We start from the raw sequence: 7,053 nt of genomic DNA, 5'->3' as shown, positions 1-7,053 counted from the left end.
AACTTTTTTCTTTCTACAATGGCCTAATAACAAATGTGGATACTATTTCAGGCAAAAAGCTAAAAATGATAATAATAGAGCAACACATAAAATCAATCTGTAGGGGTCATTGTTCACATTTATGAAAATGCATATTCCCTTCATCCTAATTAACCTCACTGGAATACTCAAGGCCTGGTATCTGCCAAGCTGCTACTGGCTGCCTGTACAATGCCCAATTGGCACTCCACAAAATGCAATTTAGGCATTACTCAGGTTCCTGGCAGCTGCAGGCTCCCGATTAAATGCTAATCTTCTGGAAGCTGGCTAGTCCTTTTGTTAAATGTGTGTTATTTCAAAAGACTGATAGATATGTCTTTTTAAAAAGGGCTGCTGGTCAGTTCAAACTGAGAATGAGAGATATTTCTGATCCTGTTGAAATGAGTTCATTACAGGTTTTCTGTTGCTTTTGTAGAGAAAGTGGCTGGTATGTGGCCGTAATTTCTATTGTTTGTGTTACTTGGAGGATGGCAGTACCATTTGCCTACCTTATGGGATACTTCCAGGTGCTGCCAACAGCACTGTTAATTGCAACCTTTATTGATTTGGGATATTTGTGAGCATTGACCTGAATTCTGCCAATTTCCTCTTCTAGTGGCAAGAAGACTGATAAACCTATATTCACATATGACAACTGAAACTTCATTGACATGGAGAAGAAGCCTAGGATAAGCAGGAGGGAACTCTCTTGACACACCGGGCAAGCATTTTCCACATGTGCCCAGCAAGACTTCAGAACCCACATTTCTACTAAAGGAAACCATAGAAAAACATGGCAGGTATCCTTACTCACTAATAGCACTGTAACTGACATGTTGGGCCTTGTCTGTTTGGCACTTCACCACTTGAGACAACGATGGGGAGATCCTTGCCAACATCCTGGTTAACTGATTTGGCAATCTATTGCAAGTTTATGAAATTATGCAGCCTTATCTCTGTACTGCATGATCTTTTTCTTCCTCAAATCAATTTATGGCTGGCTTAGTAGTGATGATGTGCTAAATCCCTTCCAACATAGAACAACCTATAAACATCATGACTACTGTATTTTAAGGTTAATTTTTAGTAAGAAATATACTTGGTATACTATAAGAATTTGTATTTCAAAAGCAGGCTTTCTTTACAATAGTGTCTACTGTGGGGAAAATCCAGAGAAAGAAATATTTTGGGAAATATTAAAAAGGCAGAATATATTTCCCCAAAGGATTTTAAAGCCAGAAACCAACCCCCCAAGTCTCTCTGCCCCAAACAGAAAGTAGGTCTGCAGAAATGCAGATGTGATAATCTTATCAGAAAGATTGGAGTCAGGAAGCTGGAATTAGAAAGAAAGATCCCTAGAATCAACAACCTGTCACCCAAAGAATCCAATGCAGGAGTAGTTATCAGCCCCAGCTCCAGGGAAGCAGGGTATGACTTTTGGGACATAATAGGATTAACCTGCCACCATCAGAATACCAGAAAGGCACACTCAGACTCAGGTCAAAGTTCATGCCACAGGAACAACTACAAACAAAAGCTCAAGAAGGTATAAAAACTCACCACTCTCTACTACATGTATTCAGATTTTCCAGAGCCATCTTTCTGTCTGGCTCTCCTCTTCAATAAACTACAACCTTCTTTCTAAAGCAGTCTCCATGTTGTTTATTCCCGGCTTGGACTGGACACTGATGAAGATTTTTCTTTCAACACTATAATACATAACTCTGTCCTTCTGGAAGTACTGTATATGCAGCTCCACCTTGCTGCAATTTCCAGAAACAGATTAAAACTGTAAAACAGATTAAATTGGTAAAATTAGTGTGCTTTGGTCCCAGCTTATTGACTATGAGCACCAGTCTTGGGTTTTATTTGAGATTTATTTTGATTTTTGTGATTATTTTTGGTATTGGATCTGTTCTGATTTATTTTATTTATTACCAGGGGAGTGGGGTGGTGTGGTTTTATTTTCACTAATGTTGTACACCACTCAAAGTCCCAGACTAGGATGAGTTATAAATACTTTAAAATAATAAACTAACAAGTATTGTTTATACTTGGATAAAACAGTAATAATACAAATTTGGTTCATAGATGGATCAGATAAGCAAAAATGTTCCTTATTTCCTTTGGAAACTGTTTCTGGAAATGAAGAATTGGACATCTTGAAGTCAGGTGAAATGTCATAGTCTTTAGTGAAAAGCAGAGATTTTTCTACTTTTCTCCCATTTGTATGCTGTACAATCCTGAATTTAGGATGGCTGCTCCACAGAAGGGTTGACAGAAAAGAAATAATAAACTCATATAAAAATCCTATTCAACACCTGGCTACCCTACCTTGTCAATCCTTTTTAGGGTTGCTAACGCCAGCTGAAACCAATCCTAAAAATTTTCCCTGCCACCAAAGATAAGCATACCTTATGATACACTTGTAAATGCATACAGGTAAAAGAGCTGTGCAAAGCCTTAGAAAGACTCACGTTACAAAGCATGTTAGAATGAGCAAGGCTCCTCAAAGTTTTAAGCTGCAGTGTTGTAGGAGATGAGCCTGAGGTCAAACATGTCATCAGTCTCTAGGCCCTTTGGACCCACAAAAAATCTAAGTCTTGAGTTCCATTTATCCTTATCTACCACCAATTTATTTTTAGTAGTTCAGATTCTTGTAGAGTGTATTAGCATGCAATAAATCTGTATTCATTTGAACCTCTCTGGTTCCTGGTTTCTTATGCTTGACAGGTGGTCCTTAGAAGACTTGCAGGGCTCCAGGAGGTGTCCCAAGCTGCCTGTACAATTACATGCCCAGTCACTTCACCTTATTGCTGGTCCCATGCACAGCTCCTTGTGCACACAACTGAGGCAACTTTGGAAGCAACTGCAAGAGCCTTACAAAAGTTTAGGCTGCTTTAATCCTTCAAGGGGAAGCACTTTAGTTGTGCTGCCAGATTTTGTGGTCCCTTCTTTCAATTGCTTTGGATGGTCCTTGTATGCATACATTACACATTTGCTCTATTTGCTAGAGGCCACACTCCACAGAGAGGAGAGATAGGACAAAAAACAAATGAAACATTAATAGCAATTGACTTAATAACTGATTAAACTCAATGGCCTGTAAAATAATGTACTAAGTTTTTAAATGTAATAGCCTACATATTCAAATAATTCTCTCAGAATAAATCTCCAAGGAATATGCATAGCCCTATTCTCCTCTTTCCTTTTGATGGAAACTGCAAAATATGAAGAACATATGATAGAGACAGAGACAGGGGTGAGGGGTTGTCTGCATTGGGAATTGAAAGCAAAAGAGAGAAGGCCTATTCTGATATGGCCCAGAGGGTTAAGCAACAGGCAGACTGGGAGGACTAATTTTCGAGGCAACTAAGCTTTTCAGCAGTAACTTTGGTGGTCCTTTGCACCCCTCAGGACTGCTTGCTTGTTTTCAATAATATCTTCTATTTTTCTCAGCAAATGTTAAGACAATCCTTTCCCTTCCATTTCATGGTTATTATTTTGGAAGGGAAAAAAACCCCTTGTAAATATAATATATACAGGGGATGGGGGAAAGTCAAACCCCAAAATGAATATAGTCTTTTTGTGTGTGTTGTTTTCCTTTCCAAGTCAGGCTGACTTTACTTTTTTTTCTTTCCTCTCTTCCCCAGCTTTTTTATCTCTCCCTTTTTTCCCCTTGTGGGTTTCTAGGAAAAGGACAGATCATCTGGCCATCAGGCTGATCTGATCACTTCCAGGTAGTAGCTTAAAATTACCAGTCCTCTAATTATTATTACTGAAAATTATAGAAATTATGGTATAGAAAGAAAGAAAGAAAGAAAGAAAGAAAGAAAGAAAGAAAGAAAGAAAGAAAGAAAGAAAGAGATTATGCAGTGAAAAAAGCAAACCTAAATATATTATAGTGCTAAAAATAAAATATAACTAAAAAAATAAAAATAATAATTAACAGAAAAGAGAAAGAGAAAAAGTGATATAATTTTATCCTTAAGCTTATAATCAAATGTAGACAATACAGAATCAGTATTGTATCATCTTCCCACTTTTAGAACAAAGAAACTTTTCAAAATATCTAACAGACTCATATCCTGGATCCAATTCCTTAAAGTGAAGAAAGTAAATTTCTCTCTGGTTATGTAAAAGTATCCTCTTTGCCACTAGGATTGTATAAAGGGTTTAAGATTAGTAATGACATACTGGCAGAAATTAAGTTTCTCCTCACTGGGCCTGGAATCATTGGCTCTAGCAAGCTGACTAGAATTTACCATGAGCCACATCAGTTTAGAATAAAATAAATTCCACTGGATTAACCATAGATTATCTTCTTCCTGCTGGCTATGGTCAAGCCAAAGGGTTTTTTTAAAATCAAAGCCTGGAAAACATAAAACTTCAAATAGAAATTGAATGCTTACCACAGAGTTTTAGACTACCCATCACTACATGGATACACATGGAATCCTGAAAACTATCTGAGCATATTAACTTTCTCCAGGTTAAGGAAATATTTTTTTGAGTCAGGCAAAACTTCTTGCTCTAGGTTCTTTTAACTGTTAAATATATTAAAATTCCTGCATTGGAGAGCATATATGTCTGTGACTCTGAAGAGCTGGAAACCATCCAGCATGCACTTCTTTACTGCAATTTTATAGAGATACTGGTGGATTTTATTTAGTACAGATCTTCCTGTGATTCCTAGAGAGAACGGATGAGTTTTATACTATATAATTTCTTTTTATTACATATTAATTGAGATATAACAAGAAGCACAGCAAATGTTGTCTGGTGTTGACATTTGACTTCATTGGACTAAGTTTTAGTTTATATTGTACTGTTAGACAACTTGGGATTCAGTGGGTCATTCTTTCATAGATACTGTATTTCCTTGCCTAAACAGAGAAACAGAATGACTATGGGAAGGCAAAAAAGTAATGAGGGGTGGGAGCTACTTCAAACTTCCTGTATTTGCTTGTGGGAAGCTGGCAGGGAGTGTTGGAAATAACTCCTCCTCCTCGACTGACCTATGGAACTATCTGCCATTTTGTGAGGGGAGGGGGAACAAAGGAAAACTGCACCTTCATTCTCCATCCTAGTGTGTCCCCAGGGGCCCCCTCCTTCCAGGGAGGAATAGGGTTCACTTGTCAACTCCCAGGGGCCCCCTCCCAGCTAGCCCTACTCAGGCATCTGAGTTTTCCCCACATCCTTCCTTCACCATCCATTGCTGTTAAGAGATTTCAAATTTCAGCTTTGATTCCAAAACAGCCAATCACCTTATCTTCAGGCCTTGCTGTCAGCTGATTGGGTGCAGAGCCAGAGGAAGGCAGGAAAGACAATCACTTAAATATGAGCCAGCAGTGTACTGCAGCTGCCAAAAAAAGCCAACACAATTCTAGGCTGCATTAACAGAAGGATAAAATCAAGATGACGTGAAGTGATAATACCATTTTATAATGCCTTGGTAAGGCCATACTTGGAATACTGCATCCAGTTTTGGTCACCATGATGTAAAAAAGATGTTGAAACTCTGGAAAGAGTACAGAGAAGAGCAACAAAGATGATTAGGGGACTGGAGGCTAAAACATATAAAGAACGGTTGCTGGAATTGGATATGTCTAGTTTAATGAAGAGAAGGATGAGGGGGACATGATAGCAGTGTTCCAATATCTCAGGGGCTGCCACAAAAAAGAGGGAGTCAAGCTATTCTCCAAAGCACCTAAACACAGGACAAGAAGCAATGGATGGAAACTATTCAAAGAGAGAAGCAACCTGGAACTAAGGAGAGATTTCCTGACAGTTACAACAATTAATCAGTGGAACAACCTGCCTCCAGAAATTGTGAATGCTCCAACACTGGAAGTTTTTAAAAAGAGACTGGACAACCATTTGTCTGAAATGGTATAGGGTTTCCTGCCAAGGTCCCTTCCAACTTGATGATGATGATGATGATGATGATGATGATGATGATGATGATGATGATGATGATAGGGACATGACTGTCCCATTTTCCCTTGCACCTCACAACCTACAGGTTTCTGGGAAATGTCGTTAGAAGGGGCAGTGGCACTGAAGCTGCCACAATGTTCACAATTTCATTCTCATGGGAGTCATAGGTCCCAGAAATCTATAAATTAGCCCATTTAAGTTATTGTGGTTCAATAATTGTTGCTCTGTATCTTCCAATTTTGCCTAATTGAAGGTTATAATAAAAATAGAGATGTGAGAGTTTTAGTACTAAATAGATTTTTGCCATTTCCTGAGTGAGCTTGAGATACTGTTTGCCTTGTTTTTTCTATTTTGTTGTTTTGGATGCTGATCTTTGATCATATACATATTTATTTCATCCCCAGGCATTATACAATCAAAGTATGACAATCACTTGGTCTGAGCGATGAAAAAAGGAAGGGGATTGAGATGTAACAATGGAAGATTGGATAGGAGGACATTACTATGCCCTAGGACCAAACAGTCTATTCCTCACCAAAGAATGCGGCTGCCTTAAAGGCATTCTAGATGCATACCAAGCATGTGCTCCAGATCATTTCTGGAGCACGTGCTTGATATGCAGAGGTTCTATGATCTGTTTTCCCAGTTAAAAGGGCAAAATGACTTGTGAAGCTTTTTATTTGAAAAATAGTTCCTCTTTTATCTGTTGGAGCCTGGGAGATATTTTGCAGCAAGTTAGATTAATTTGATTTCACAAGTGCATAAAGATAGAAGAGATCCTTCTATTATCTTATATGAAATACTACCCAGAATTTTGCCAAGGGAGTCGTGTTATCGCTATCACTATCTGTTCTGTCTCCTAAGATATAATAAAATAACCTACATTCGCTACTTAATCTTATGCAGTAATAGCCCTACAACTCATTATATGGTTCTATAAATAAGACTTAATTTGGAAACCAGTACATTTCTGGCTTCAATTAACTCAATTTTCATAATCTACTAAGCATTTAATGACTTAACCCATTGGGAATCCTGGAGGTTGGTGATAACTACAATGGATTTTATTACTGGGAATTGATCATAAACAAGAGA

Source organism: Protobothrops mucrosquamatus, unplaced genomic scaffold, assembly GCF_001527695.2.
Source record: "Protobothrops mucrosquamatus isolate PMUCROS unplaced genomic scaffold, P.Mucros_1.0 scaffold636, whole genome shotgun sequence".
In the NCBI taxonomy this organism is placed as follows: domain Eukaryota; kingdom Metazoa; phylum Chordata; class Lepidosauria; order Squamata; family Viperidae; genus Protobothrops; species Protobothrops mucrosquamatus.
Note: the sequence above shows the minus strand (reverse complement) of the source record.